At 52.5% G+C, this 14,928-nt stretch overlaps 1 pseudogene; it reads left to right on the top strand.

Moving 5' to 3' along the window:
• The first annotated feature begins 1,908 nt into the window (after window positions 1–1,908).
• The window catches only part of LOC102369503, a 29,325-nt pseudogene continuing 16,305 nt past the window's right edge, over window positions 1,909–14,928 (top strand).

Consider the following 14,928-nt stretch of genomic DNA (forward strand, 5'->3'; position numbering starts at 1 on the left):
CCATGAGTTCCATGTTTCCTAGAGTTACCATGTTTCCAGTTCTAGAAAGAGGACACCCGTTGCGTGCACACTGGGTAGATGATTGTGAGGGGCAATGATATGATGGTGCCCTGGCCCTGCCCATTCTGTTGCCCCTCACTCCCAAGCCACAGCCCCCCTAGCCCTGCCGCTGCCCCTCACCCTAACCTGAAGACCCCTGGCCCTGCCAGTGCCCCTCACTTCCACCCCACAGCCCCCTGCTCCCTCCATCTCCTGGCTGTCCCACCCCTGCAACCTTTTTCCCACAGTGGGCTACTGCCTACAACCCAGTGCCCAGTGCAAGTTGCAGGCCCATACCCCAGGGCGATCAGATGCTGCTACAAGAGGAACAGATAGAAAAAGGCAGGTGCTAGGACCATAGACAGATTAATACATGGGGCAGCAGGGCCAACCCCAGGGGCCCGGGACAAGTAGAGGCCCTGCCTGTGGCTTGCTCTTCCTCAGCAAGAAAGCCATGGTTTTAAACCTGGTGTCATTTTTGTCTCCCAGCTGGTCAGCAGCAAGCCATGGGGCCCCTGGGGCCCCTCAGCTAATCAGCAGCAGGGAGGCAAAAGTGGTGTCACGTTGGGGTGGGAGGGGGAGGAACCTGCAGTATTAGAGGTGCTGCCATGCATGTGGCTTGGAGAGAGCAGTGCCCTGCAGGTAAGAGTGGGGGGAAGGGGCGGTGGGCAGATGGGGGCCCCCACAGTGAGGGAGTGGGGCAGGGGCAGGGCTGGGGCTGCCCAGCCAGAGTGCTGAATGTGATCCCAGGCTGGGAATGGGACAGAGCCCCGGGCAGTTTATCCAGGGTGTGGGGTGGGGTGGTGGTGGCTCCCGCTGCTGTGTGCACCACCGTGGGAGGCGTGGGGGGCCTGTACCCCTCGAATCTGTGTGCAGGGTTGGGTCAGGCTACCGCTGTGGGCTCGGGGCCAGGGGCTGTGCCAGCCTCTTCCTGGTGGGGGGCTGAGCTCAGCTGTGCAGGGTGGCAGTGGCAGCACTGAGAGGAGGGGCCACGGGGTGGGCTACAGGGAATTTTGGGGTGGCTATAGCCCCCCAATCTCCCCTAGCACCGCCCCTGCTGGGGGTATCCTCGCCCTGCTCCCTTTCCCTCAGGAGCCCTGCACAGAGCGCCCTGAGCAGTGGCAGGGGGGTCTTGGGGAGCTACAGCCACCCCAAAATTTCTCATGGCCCCCTGTAGCCACCCCTGCCAGCACCACCCCTGCCCGCCCTGAGCCCAGCCCTGGTCCAGCACCCAACGGGACGAGATTGGCACAGCCCAGCCTGCAGCTGGCAGCCTGCTTTTGCCCTGCGCACAAATCTGGGGGCGCACGTTCCCCCTATGCCTGCCCCAGGGGTGTGCACAGCAGTGGGGAGCCACTCCCACCCCACCCCTCCTGCCCTGCTGGATGAGCCGCCCATGGCTCCGTCCCACTCCCTGCCCCAGGGCTGGGGCAGGGGTGCCCCCAGCCCCTGCCCCACTTCCTCCCTCACTGTGTAACTGGCAGATGTTGCTCTCCAGGCTGCCCGGCTGCATTCCTGGCCGTACGTGTGGCATGTATCGGTGACATTAATTGGCTACATGGGCCAAGAAAAGCCGAAAGCTGATAATGTTAATACTCCTTTTATCAGTGCCAGTCTAATACGTGACCGATTTGTCAGTCCACCTCTAGAAGGGGCCCTCAACTTTGTGTTTGCCTAGGGTCCCAATAAATCTTAATCTATCTCTGGCTAGGACAGGTCTCTGCTGAGGCTGAAAAAACTACAGTGAACTTGGTAGGTGCTAGGACCCTGCGGACAGCTACTCTGCGCACCTCCCCACCCTCCGCCCCCCAGCTGGTGCCTGACAGCTTCTCCTGCAGGCATAGCTCCCCCCTCCCCGCCCCTCCCAGATGAGCTGCCAAAATCCCAGCAAGAGATCTGAGGATGACAAAAAGAGGACATGTCCAGAAACTGGAACAGACACAAAACCTAGAAGCCTGTGGACTCCTGCCAGGTCAGCCTGCACTCCGTGTCAATTCCAGGAAGGGAAACTCAGAAGCTGCTGCTAGTCTGCACCTGTGCCTGAGCCCCAGGAAGTGAAACCAGCCCTCCCCCCTCCCTGCCCCCAGCCATGGCCGCTGCAAGCTCTGTACAAAACCTCCGGGATGAAGCGACCTGCTCCGTCTGCCTGGACTTCTTCAGGGATCCGGTGATGATCATGGGCTGCGGGCACAACTTCTGCCGAGCCTGCATCACCCAGTGCTGGGAGGGGGCTGAGACAGACGTCACCTGCCCCCAGTGCATACAGACCTTTCCCCAGAGGACCCTGGGCCCAAACAGGCAGCTGGGCAATTTAGTAGAGCTAGTGAAAGGCCTGAGCGTGCGGTCGGCCGAGGGAGCCGGAGGGCAGCGAGTGTGTGGGGAGCACGGGGAGGCTCTGAAACTGTTCTGCCAAGATGATGAAACCCCCGTCTGTGTGGTGTGCGACCGATCCTGGGTGCACCGAGCTCACAGTGTGGTTCCCCTAGAGGAGGCCGCTGAGGAGTACAAGGTAGGAACCACTGTTTGGCTAATGTGCACCAGTTTTAGATTTAATTGCAGGATCATTTCTTCCCACTCTTCCTTCCACCAGTCATTTCTCTCTTAGGTGCTGGTGTGACCTGCTGTGGGGAGCCTCCCTTGTAGGGAACAGGCTACAACATTTAATTGGGTGTGTAGAGATCTCTAGGGGTTCTTTGGACAAAAAAAGCTCTTAAATGTGAGACACAAAACCTCTTCTTAACAGTCCTGGAGCTTTGTTTCAAACTGGACCCTTCCCCTTTCCTGGTCTCCAGGGTTCACCTCTCAGTTCCACACTCGCATGCTCCGTTACACGGGACTGCCTCTGAAGCCTAATCTTGCATATCACTGCATCTTCCCTCCTAAAAAAAAGCCATAAGCCATCGCAGATAGCAAATTCCACGATCCGTATTCTCAGCCTGGCAGCACTCTCCGGAGGAGCGATTACTAGCACATCACTCTGGAGGGGGCTTTTACCACTCACTTTTTCCAAGCCTTTCTGCCTTGAGGTAGGTAAATGAGTCTTTATGAGTCTTTCAGGGTGTTTGATCTCCCTTTCTTCTCAGCCTTAGCCCTTCAGTTGCCTCTGAGTTGCTTTCTTGTTACTTGGTGATTTCTGTAGTGCCCTGTGGGTTAACAAACAATCATCCAGTTTGGTACTAGAAAGTCAGTCTTGGCTGTCACTTTGTCGAGGGTTTTGGGTACCTTTAGTTTTTGCCAAACCCTATTCCCTTGGTCTGTGTGGTCTACATAAGATTTTGGATGCAGTTGTTCCTCAGTGGTACTCAGTGGGGCCCAAGTACTCGAGTGTGATTCCTTCGTGGTTTCCTTCTTGGATTACGTTATGGAAAGCCATAGGATAATATGACGGTAGGAATGAAAGGAACCTCATGAGGTCATCTTATCCTGTCCCTAGGTCAGGGCAGGATCAGACCTAACTAAAGTATCCCAGCCAGTTGCCTGTCTAACCTGCTCTTGACAATTTCCAGGTGTACAGATCTGACAACTTCTCTAGGTAGCCTGTTGCAATGCTTAACCACCCTCATGGTCAGAAAGTTCCACCTAATCTCTGCTGGGCTCTTTCCAAATCTGCCTACATCTTTCCAGAAGTGTGGGGCCCAATGCCAGACATAATAGTCCAGGTGAGGCCTCACCGGTGCCTGATAGAGGGAAAGAATCACTTCCCTTGATTTGCAAGCACCACTGCTCTTAATGCAGCAGGAGGATTGTAACAAGGTGCACGGCTCAGGGGCTGAAGCCCAAGTGCAGGGGTTCGAGGGAATAGCTGCCTGCCTGGAAGCTCTGGGCCAGCTGGCAGGGATGATTGTCTGGCCATTAGGTAGTTAAAATTCCCCAGGATGGCGGCTGATGGGGAGAGGAGGAGGAGGATGTGCTGGTGGTGGCAGTGGTGACGGCTGGTACACTGATGGAAAAGCACAGAGTCTGGGTTTCAGAGCTGTAGCATAGCATAGTTGAGCGGTAGCGTAGTTAAGTTAAAAGTTCCTGAGTGGCTGAGATGAGGAGGAGGAGGTACCAGTGACAGCAGCAGTGCTGTGGCAGAGGCTGGTAGGCTGAGGGAAAAGCACAGAGCCTGGTTTTCCTCTCCCTCTAGGTCTGAGGAAAGACCAGAAGTTTTACTTTTGTTTGTTGTTTGCACACGTGTCTATGTTGTTTCTTGCTCTGTTTGCCATGGGGTCAAGCTGCCCGCATGTAAAATAAAGGGGCAGGAAGCTGGAATGAAATGCTGACTGGCCTTTGTGAGGAAGCTGGCTCCTGGATCAGGATAAAGGAGGGATGGCTCACTCCAAGGATGCTGCTGGGTTTTTGCCACAGGAATACATGATTGGCTCATAAGCAGTTTATGGTCCACTCTAACCCCCTGGTACTGCTTTGCAGTACTGCAGCCTGGCCAGTTGCTTCTCTGCATGCAATGATTACGTCCCAAGACCAAGACTGCCCTTTTCTTCTTGAATTTGATCCAGTTGAATTAGAACCGTGCACCAGTCTTTTGAGTTGTAACAGGGGGCCACATCTGCTGGTCCTTCCTCTGCTGGATAAGTACACTGTCATGACATTTAAGAACAATATCCTTAATTGGTATATATGATCTGATCTTCTCCACAGGAGGAGCTGAGCTGAACGTCGGCAGTTCTACAAGGGAGTAACAGGACATTATGGATTTACTGCTCGTTTCCTTTTTTTCCCTTCTTTTGTTTTCTTTCTCCTATCATTGCCCCTTCTCCATCTCTTTCTCTCTCTGTCTCTCTCCCCAACCCCAACTTGTCTGTTTTTTTCTGTTTTCTCTCTCCTTCATATTCTCTGCCTTCTGCAGTCCTTTCATAGCATCTCTTGAAGTGCACCTGAGTTCACAAAGTCTTGTGCTCTATAATCATATCTTCTTTACTTATTCTGTGAAGGTGCATATCTACCCTGCCTCCCAGCAGAGTTTAGAGCATCATTGGAGTGAACCCTACCATTCCTCACACCTCAGCTATGCTAATGGAGTTGCTCTCATTACGCCCCTTCTGTCCAGGCAGTACATTTACCAGAGGCTTTAAGGCTGAACCCCTCAGGCCGTGTCGGCTCTATCAGAAACAAACCTTCAAGAGTCTTGCTCCGAGATGTTTGTTTCCCTCTCTGTGAATTCAGTCAAGGACCAGGCCCAAAAAAGATGCCTGTGGCCTGAAGTTCCCTCCCCAGCTCCAGAAATTGATTGCACTTTGCAAGTATCTCCAGTGTCATGAGCATACTTGGGTCTGCAAGGGGCTCTAGAGTCTTGGCCAAAAAAATCTCTTCATTAGCACCCCTCAAACTAAACCACTGAAATCATCACATGCATCCCCCTCCTCCTGCTCATCAACATAAAATGGCTCAAATCCTTTCTGTTGCTTTAGGAAAAACATCAGGCCCATTTGAAGACTCTGAGGGAAAGGAGAGAAGACCTCTTGGAATTGAAACAGGCTGGAGAAAGGAAAACCCAGGAGTATCTGGTAGGTGTCTTGGGACCACAATGGGAGGGATTTCCAGGGCTGAGGAGCAGTTACCCAGAGCTACCTCCTACGTGATTTCACCAAAGAAGCTTTGTGTATATGCGGTCATTGCAGGAAGCTGCTCTTGCCTGATATTGGGGATCATAGTGGGGCATAAGGGAAGAAGTGGGTGCCTGAAGTATGCCCGGCTCTGAGTTTGGCCTTAGAGGTCAAAGCCAGCATCATGTTATGCGCCCAGAAACACAGTGGAAGCCAGAGCAGACTCTGGAGCACTGCAGCAACGTGCTCCTGACAACCCACCTCTGTCACAAAGGAGGCCGTCTTGTTTGGCACCAGCTGCAGCTTCTGGATGGGGCTCAAGTGCAGGTCCATAGAAAGAACATTTCTGCAGTCTGTGCCTGAGGTTACAAGGACATGGATGACAATTGCTAGATCCAGACCAGATAGTGTTGGCCCCTAGTCACCCTCATCAATGAGTGGTTTCATTATTCACCACAAACCAGGAGGGCTGCCAACCATCATCACCTCTGTCTTGTCTGGATTCAACTTCAATTGCTTCTTCTGTGTCCAGTCCCCAGCTGTTGCCAGCTGTAGTGATAGTGCCTCACTCCGAATCTCTGACTGGTCTTACCCAGCATGGCCACCTCCCCTTAAAATATATTAATGTCAAATGCTATTACTGCATATCAGCCAGGGGGAAGGATATTATCCCAGTGCCTCGGGCTTTGCCAAGAATCTGCCCTCTGTACAGTCGGGCCTGTGCTGGTGTCACTTAATTGTTGTCGTTTTACAGAAACGGACAGGAGCTGAGAGAGAGAAGATTTTGTCCGAGTTTCAGCAACTACACCGGGTACTACAGGAACAAGAGCAACTCCTACTCGCCCAGCTGGGAGAGCTGGAGAAGGAAGTTGCGAATATGCAGAAAGAAAAGGGAACCAAACTGTCTGAGAAGATTTCCCATCTCAGTTTGCTGATCTGTGAGAGAGAGAGCAAGTTTGAGCAGCCAGCGAGTGAGTTCCTGCAGGTGAGACTGGGCTGGAGACAGCCCAGAGCCTTGTACTGGGAAGGGAGCCTGCTGACTCCTGGAGTCCAGCAGTTAGAGACCACAGGATGACCGAGTATGTCAGGGTTGGGAAATGATTTTGGTCCATGTGTACCAACTGCCAGCGGAGGGGTCGGGATTGAGAGTGTGGTCAAGGGTAGAAAGGTAAGAAAGGTTTATTAACTTAACAAAAAACATGACTACACACGGATAACAAACAACAGACAGACAATAATAATTCACATAGGCAATTTATTGGCAGTCCCCTCTGTTGCCTGATGTACAACAAGTTTCTCTTCTGCAAAGCTCAGGGAAGTCAGGCGTCCCTGATCAGTGCTTTCTGAGAGGTACCGGGAAGGACCCTGGTATTCAGTCCTTGGGCTCTTTGAGATCCACGGGCCCACTGATCCAGGCCAGCAGCTAATTAGTCCCTTTCACAAAGCTGTATCTTCCTTCTAAATGATTTCCGGATGTGCCAGCCAATTTATAACTTCTGAGCTATGCTGATAACTTACAGCTATTCAGATTCTTTTTATTTCAGCTGTCCTTAGACTGACCAATAGCGGTACAAGCCTTGCATTCTTTTGATAAGGTTACTTTTAACTATGCCACAGGGCCTTACTACTTCAAGGCTTTGCTAAATTTACTAGGCTTTACTTTATACAAGGCTTTACTACATCTTTGACTTTAATTAGGTTCTTAGCAACAACATATAGCCTAATATCTGAACAAATACATAAAAACACTTGGTCTAATCTTCATAGAGCCTTCAGCAAGCACCTTTATCACACAGACATAATTTTCAGCTGTCACACCATGGGCCACATAGGAACTTTTGATGAGCTGTTGTGGCCCAGGTCAGCACTTTCCTCTCCCCATGGAACAACTCACCAAAACTCCCTCTGCAGAATGGGGCCACGGGTGGGCTGTGTTCAGGAGTGTGATGGGCGGTTGAGGCTGGGCCCAGGGGTGGGTTTGCGGGGCGGTGGCGGTGTGGTGTGGGAGCCCTGCGTAGAGCCATGGTCTGTTGCCTGCACACCCCTCCGACAGACACAAGTTCTGCAGGCAGAGTAATGCAGGGAGTGGATCATGACTCTTCCCTAGCCTCCAGACCAGCACTGTCATTGCCCCAAGATTTTGGCCCTATCCATGGATGCAGATCTCCCCCTGCCCAGCTGTGGGTGCCAGGGGGTCTCCATGGAGATCCTGGGATTATGAGACAGGGCCAGTGTGGTGTTAGGGCTGGGGCAGAGCCCTGGTTCTGTGGACAGGGACATGCAGGTTTTGGGCCCAGGGCACAGCTGCGAACTTCTCCCTGTTATGCCCCTGCACTGTAGGTGGGAATGTAGGGGCGGGGGGTGGGAAGGTGCTGCCTGGGAGCTGGCTGGGGATGGGGGCAGGGAGGCAAGAGACAGGTGATATGTGCAGCAAAGCCCCACATGAGGAAGCCCATGCAGTGCTCCTACCCACACCCACAGTCTCACAGCTTACCAGCGGGGCTGCTCCTGGTGCAGCTGCCCTCATCTGCTGCACCTCCTCCTCCTGCCCGTGCTGTGGCCATTCGGATGGGGAGGAAGCTGCTGCTGGACAGCTCCTGCCCCAGCATATAGGGGTCTGGCTTCAGCTCCTGGCTGCCTTGCACCAACTCTGCCCGCCTGGTGCACTGAGCAGCCACCTGAGGGTGGCAGAGTGGCTGAAGAGTGGGTGGGAAGGAGCTGGAGCCAGAGCCCTGTGTGCTGGAGCAGGAGTCACCTGGATGAAGCTTCCTCCCCACCCAGATGGGCGAAACAGGAGGAGAAGCAGGAGGAGAAGCCATTGACACCCAGGCAGCTGCAGTCACACCACGACCAGGCCCATTGGAAGTTGTTCTCACTGGCCAGGGCTGGAGCTGGTGGGTGCAGGCAGGATCACAGCATTGACTGCCCTAGGTGGGGTTTGGACCCATGTGGAGTGCTGCGAGAGAAGTCACAGGCCAGATCCAGTCATTTGCTGGACTGGATCCTGCCCAGAGGCCAGATTTTGCCCAACACTGTTGTACATACATCACAGACATAAGAGTTCTTGATCTCTGAAAAATTACAGACACAACCTTGACAGATGGAAAAGCTTCAGCAGCTCAGCCAGTCATTAGCCCTTGAGGTTACATAGTGCTTCTTTATGTGGTTGTTTCCAAATGCCTCCCTAAGATCGCCAGGGTGTAACATGGGCAAATCACATTGTCTCTTTTTGCCTCCTAGGATATCAGAAAGACCCTGAGCAGGTACGTGGCTCCACTTCATTCCTTCTCACATGGGCTGATGCTGGGAAGTGGCTGCAGAGCACAGTAGACTGGTACCTCCCCAGGGCTCAGTGGTGTAGTTGGTGGGGAAGGATGCAAATTTCTCCAGTTAAGTTAATCCTGAGAGGAGCATTTCTCCAAAGCTGAGGAGTCATCCATCCTGTTGGACAGACCATTTTTAACCAAAAACCCCTTCAAGAGATGTCTCTTCCCCTGAGGCCTGGCTGGCTCTGGGCCTTCGGCGTGCAATACGGGCCATTCTTTGCTAGGTCATTGGTCATGATTCTACCCAGGTCAGCAGTGACCAAGGTGGGGAAAAACATCTGAATGGGCCAATGTGAGGGACAGTAGCACTGCCACTGCCTGTGCTGCACCTCCATGGAGCAGGGCTGAGCAGGGAATGGCACTAAGTTCTGCCAGTTATTCACTCACCTGAGATGGGTTTCCCCAGGTGTGAAGAAGGGGAGATCCCACAGCCAGTGCCCATTTCTTCTGAGCTGGAAAGGAGACTCCAGGATTTCTGCCAGACAACCTGTGCACTGACAGAGACTGTGAGGAAGTTCGAAGGTACGGAGAAGGGATGTGGGAGGGGATGCAGAGAGGGGTGTCTGTGGCCATGGGAGGAGATGGGCTCTGGTCTATTGGCTGAAAACCAAGTTATTTATAAACGGCACAGAGCCCACAAACTGAAAGGAGGTAGGAGAGCCCAGGCATTAATGTGGTACGTTCATGCACCCCGTGATGTCAGAAAGTATTAAGGCCCCTATATAGCCAGATAATTCTCAGTCTTTCCCCAAAACAGAGCCAGGCAGTGGCTGTGCTCTGGGCTGCGTCACTCGCAGCTGTACAAGGAGTCAGTGGGAACTGCAGGAGCCCAGCTCCTCTGAGTGCCAGGGTTTGGTTGCTCAATGGTTGGCATCCAAAATAGAGACTCCAAATTCAAGGCTTCTTCAGAAATATGGACCCAGCTAGTTTGTCTGCAGTGGGCTGTAGTGAAAGGAGAAATCTCCCCTCCCATTTCTCCCTCCCCCACAGGAGCAGCTTGTACTGGGAGGGCCTCCACCTGTTGCTGAAGTAGGGAGGGGCAGGTCAAACAGATAGGGGGAAGCTATGCTTCTGATGTCCTGCTCCCTTGCAAAAGCAGGACATCATCTCCAAGCAGAGATGGTGCCACGGTTGAGGGGCAGGGAAATGCAGAGGCAGCTTCTGAGGTTACAACAGCTGCAGGTGCTGGTAGCTGAGGTGGAGATGGAGCCACTCCAGTATCTCTGCTCAGTCTGAGGCACTTGGGTCAGAGAGGTGGGACCTGGGCTGCAATGTCCTTACCAGCCCGACAGCAGGAAGTGTTATGTCTGTGCCCCTTTCCCCTCCAGACACTCTGCCGTCTGTCCTGGAGAAGAGAAGTGGGGATGTACCACAGCCATACGCCAAGTGTAAGCTCTCGTGGGGATTGTCCCGAGTCGCAGCAAATTCCCAGCTCCAGGGCCGTCTGTGCTCAGACTCCAGGGCCCAGGGCAGAGGCAGCTCCTGGGGCCCAGGATGGTCCCAGGCAAGACGGGGCTGCTGGGGAGGGGGAGGAACGGCCCCGTCTGCCCCAGGTCTGGGCTCTGTCCTGATGCTGCAATTCTCTCTTCCAGTGATTGTGACTCTGGATCCAGACACAGCTCATCCCAAACTCATCCTGTCTGCAGATAAGAAAAGTGTGACATTGGGAGGCAGAAGGCAGGATCTGCCTGACAATCCTGAGAGATTTGACTTTGAGTCCTTTGTGCTGGGCCGTGAAGAATTAACCTGGGGGAGACACTACTGGGAGGTCGAGGTGGACGTGGAGGAGATTGATGGCTGGGCCCTGGGCGTTGCCAGAGAAACTGTAAGGAGGAAGGGAGAGATCAACATAAGCCCCAAGGAGGGGATTTGGGGTGTGCTGCACTGGTGGGGGAATCAAATCCAGGCTCTCACTGCACCTACTTCCACCTGTGTGCACCTGCCCCAGGAGCCCAGCAGGGTGCGGGTCTGTCTGGACTATGCAGAGGGGCTGGTGTCATTTTTCGATGCTGATACCGAGACCCCAGTCTTCACTTTCCCACCAGCCTCATTCACTGGGGACAGAATCCGGCCCTGGTTCTGCCTCCGCCTCCAGCCTATGCTATGCTGCAAGTTTGATTCAGGCCAACTCAGACTGTGCCCCTGAGCCAGGCATTAGATGTTGCCCAGCAGATGATCATGTGGGTGTCTCTGGCTTTGTTCTAACTGGTCTCTCTGACCGTGGAGGACTCCCCTCAACTCAGCCCTCTCTCCCTCTCTCGGACCTAGGTGATCTCTCCCTCTTACAACAAACCCAAGCTGTGTCTGTACACACCAGCCCCTGCCACTGCTGCAGGGTCCCAATGTGTAACAGGACTTGGGCCCCAGGGACAGCCGTGACACGTCCTGGTGGCCACAGGGCTCCTGTTCTGCTCCAGCTCTAGGGTGCCCTCCCTTTTTTTCTCCTGTCACACCTTTGTTAGAAGAATTGATGTAGGAAAAGGGAAGCTGCTCCCAAGGGTCCTAGAGTGACCCCTGGTCTGGATACCTGTTCACGGATTCTCTATAAACCCCTATGATCTTACAACATCCTTTATATTAAGCGGGCCCTCCTGACCTGTATGTGTCTCCCAGAACACCAAATGCCTTATGGGATGTTCACAGCCTCCAACCTCCACTACAGGCTCACAGATGTTACCTCTTATTCAATAGTGGGGACTCACCTCCAGTCTCTTTTGGTCTCTTAAACTTTTATTCTCTGCTACATTTTAAGCTCAAGCCTCTTTACCTTTATAAGTCTGTTCAGGCCCCTTAGGCCTGATCACTCTTTGCAACTCTTGGGCTCAGGCTTCTTTGCCTTTATCAACCTCCACCCCTCTTGTGCTTTAGTCTTGCCCCCTTAGGGCTGTGATCTGACCTCTCTAAGGCTCTGGTCTTGCCCCTCTAAGGTGCTGGGCCCTGGCCCTGTCTCTGGCTTACTCTCTCTCTCTCTCTCTCTCTCTCGCCATCTCTCCCGCTGGGCCTCTGGCCCTGGTTCTCGCCCTCTCAGGCTGCAGCAGCTTGTGTCCTGTCCCTGGCAGGCTCATGATTCATGAGACCTCCAAACTTCCCCAATCGGTCCATATCTGGTCCACTGTTGGTAGGCACCACAAAAGAATAAGCCCACTGGCTAGAACAAAAACTCTAAGCACACTGGCAGAATAACCAAAATACCTCTCATCCTGAGGCTTAGCTCCTTGGAAGCCTTCAGCCACTTACTCACAGTCCCCATAGCCACAGGGTCTCAGTCAGCACCCCAAGCCACAGCCACACCCTGTTGGTGTGACAGGCAGAAAGAGAAAGGAAGAAAGAGAAGAGGAAGAGGATGACAACACTTACTTCAGGATTCTCTCAAGAACTGAACTATTATGCGTTATAATTATAGTTGACTTTCATCCTGGCTTGTATAGACTTATAATGTAATAACAGGTAATATTAATAATAGGAGTCAATAATACTATTAATTCCAATAGTAGTATATTACTAAGAGTGTGTAGTAATAGTAATGTTAATGATGATTTATTAATGGTCAATAATAATTGTAACAGTTCAATTCCTTATTACAGCATTTCTAAGCAGGTAGATCTGCCTTATTACCCTGCACACATCACACACATCCTGGACCTCCACCACATATATATTACCAATATATGATATAGACTTATGTTCGATTCCTTACGATGAGAAAGCAGATAGGGAGCATAAGGCAGGTGATTATATGCCCTCCCTGCCTCTTTCCCCATGGCAGGGCGGTTGGGGGGAAGGAAATGTCCACCTCCTGGTTCAAGCTCCTCCTTCAGTCCCTCTATTCCCATACAGAAGAGATATATACCCTTCTGCTTTACATATTACCCTTACTGAACTTGTATTACTTCCTCCTCCTGGTTGCTGGCTACAAGTACTGCTGAGGCTTCTCTTCTGTATACTACTTGAATTGCAGAGGCTTTCTTTGCAGGCTTTGGCCCAAGCATCAGCTTGTGTATGGTAAGAGTTGCACAAGTTCTGCAGATCCATTTCATTTTATTCTATCCCTCCTCCTGGTTGCTGGCCCTGTTTGCTAATGAGCATATTATGGAATTGTAATTAGAGGATTGTTGCTGGCCACAAATACAGAAGCTTTTTTCTTGGTTGCTGGCCAAGACCTCTGGCAAATTCCCTCCCAGGGTCCGGGTAGTAGGCCCAGGCCTGCGGGCTCTTTGCTCCACTTGCTCCCCTCTGCCGTACATCTCTCTGTTACACCCTTGCAACTTTGGAATTATTGCTGGCCACAAAGGAAGCTGTACTCCTGAGATATAACCACTGAAGCTGAGGTTTCTTCGTTGGCTTTGGCTCAAGCATCATCTTGATTTGCACAAGTTCTGCAGGCCCATTTCATATAGTCTTCACACTGGAGAGTGGCCATGTCCCAGCAAATTTGGACTGGGGTACATGTCTTCTGACTGGGAAAAAGCTTCTTGCTGGGGAAAACCCTCCCTACCTCCTGCATCAGCACGAGCTGGACAAGTTCTGCAGATGCATTTCATTCATTGCTGCAGCTGTGCTCGGGAGCTATGACCACTGCAGTGGCAGAGGGCTCAGGTGGGGCCTTCCACAAAGGAAGCTGAGGCTTGAGTTTCTTTTCTGAGTTGCGGGGGCTTTCTTCTTGGTTGCTGGCAACACCTCCAGGGTCTGGGTAGTAGGCTCTTCGCCCCACTTGTCCACCTCTGCCTTACACCTTGCAGAGGCTTTTTTCTTCGTTGCTGCCCAAGACCTCCAAGGCCAAGAGGTTGCTGGCCAAGATGCTAGTGGGCCGATTGGTGACTGAAACAGGAAAGGCACCTGGAAGCTGTTTCAAGTTAGAAGGCAGCAGTGCGGTGTTTCAGTTTGGTTTCTGTTTGCCTGTCTGCAAGTGGAATCTTTGTCCTGTGTTTTTCTGTCTTATGCAGTAAACCTATTCTGAACTTAACAGTTTGTCCTGTGATTTTGTGGCAGCTAGCAGCAGCAGGCTTCATCGCTGGTATAAAGATGGCACACCTATTTTTTCAAGCCTAGGGAAGCCAAGAGCTTCTTGATTCTCCACTAAGCTGTAAGGTCTGATCAGGGTGCTGGTCAGATTGAATCTTGCTAAGCACAGAGGAGTCTCCCATGAGCAAGACCCAGTGTCAGTCTCAAGGTACAGCAGGACACTGGGTAGAGGTCTGTGTGTTGTAGATAACCCCTAGGCCACTCGAGGGATTGTCACGCTCTCCTTCCCTCCCTAGACTTGCCCAGAGCCAGAAAGCTGAGCACTGGGTCTGAAGGGATTGTTCACAGTCTCAGGGTTATCTGTAGCAGCACATGACTCCCACCAGCACTGTCTTTTTGCCAAAGTTCCTCAGTTCCAGATTGAGCGCAACTCACTACCTACCTCGGAGGGGAACTCAGGAGGGTATGTACCAATTCATAGTGAATTGACAGCACGAGTATGACAGAGGATATTGCAGAGGGCTGTAGTCGCTTGCTACCATTGGCAATGCGTAGGGGGTGCACATGGGTGCATGTGCACCCCCTGAGCATGGCGGTGCACCCTCTGAGAAAAGGCACCACTGACACTGCAGGTGGCCACTGCGCCCCCCCAGCCCCTGGAGGCACGCGGTGTTCATGCTGACTGCATCTCATTTGCATTCCTTTTCTTGATATTTCCCCAAGTCTCTTTTTCTGGTCAGGGTGCTAGTGAGATAACTGATTTCGTGGCAGCTGGCAGCAGCAGACTTCTCTGCTCATACAGGTAGGGCACACCTGTTTTTGTAAGCCTAGGGAAGCCAAGGGCTTGCGGGTTCTTCACTAGCTGTAAGGTCTGGTCAGGGTGCTAGTTACATTGATATTTCACTCCTGCACTAGACTTGCCTAGAGCCAGAAAGCTGAGGTCCAGGCCTGAAGGGATTTATGCTTGGGGGTGGGATCTGTAGCACGTCACTCACAGCACTGTCCTTGGGTCAAAGTTTCCCAGCTCCAGAGCGTGACCCTGACTCATTCCCTAC

The sequence above is a fragment of the Alligator sinensis genome, unplaced genomic scaffold, assembly GCF_000455745.1.
Source record: "Alligator sinensis unplaced genomic scaffold, ASM45574v1 scaffold900_1, whole genome shotgun sequence".
Taxonomy (NCBI): domain Eukaryota; kingdom Metazoa; phylum Chordata; order Crocodylia; family Alligatoridae; genus Alligator; species Alligator sinensis.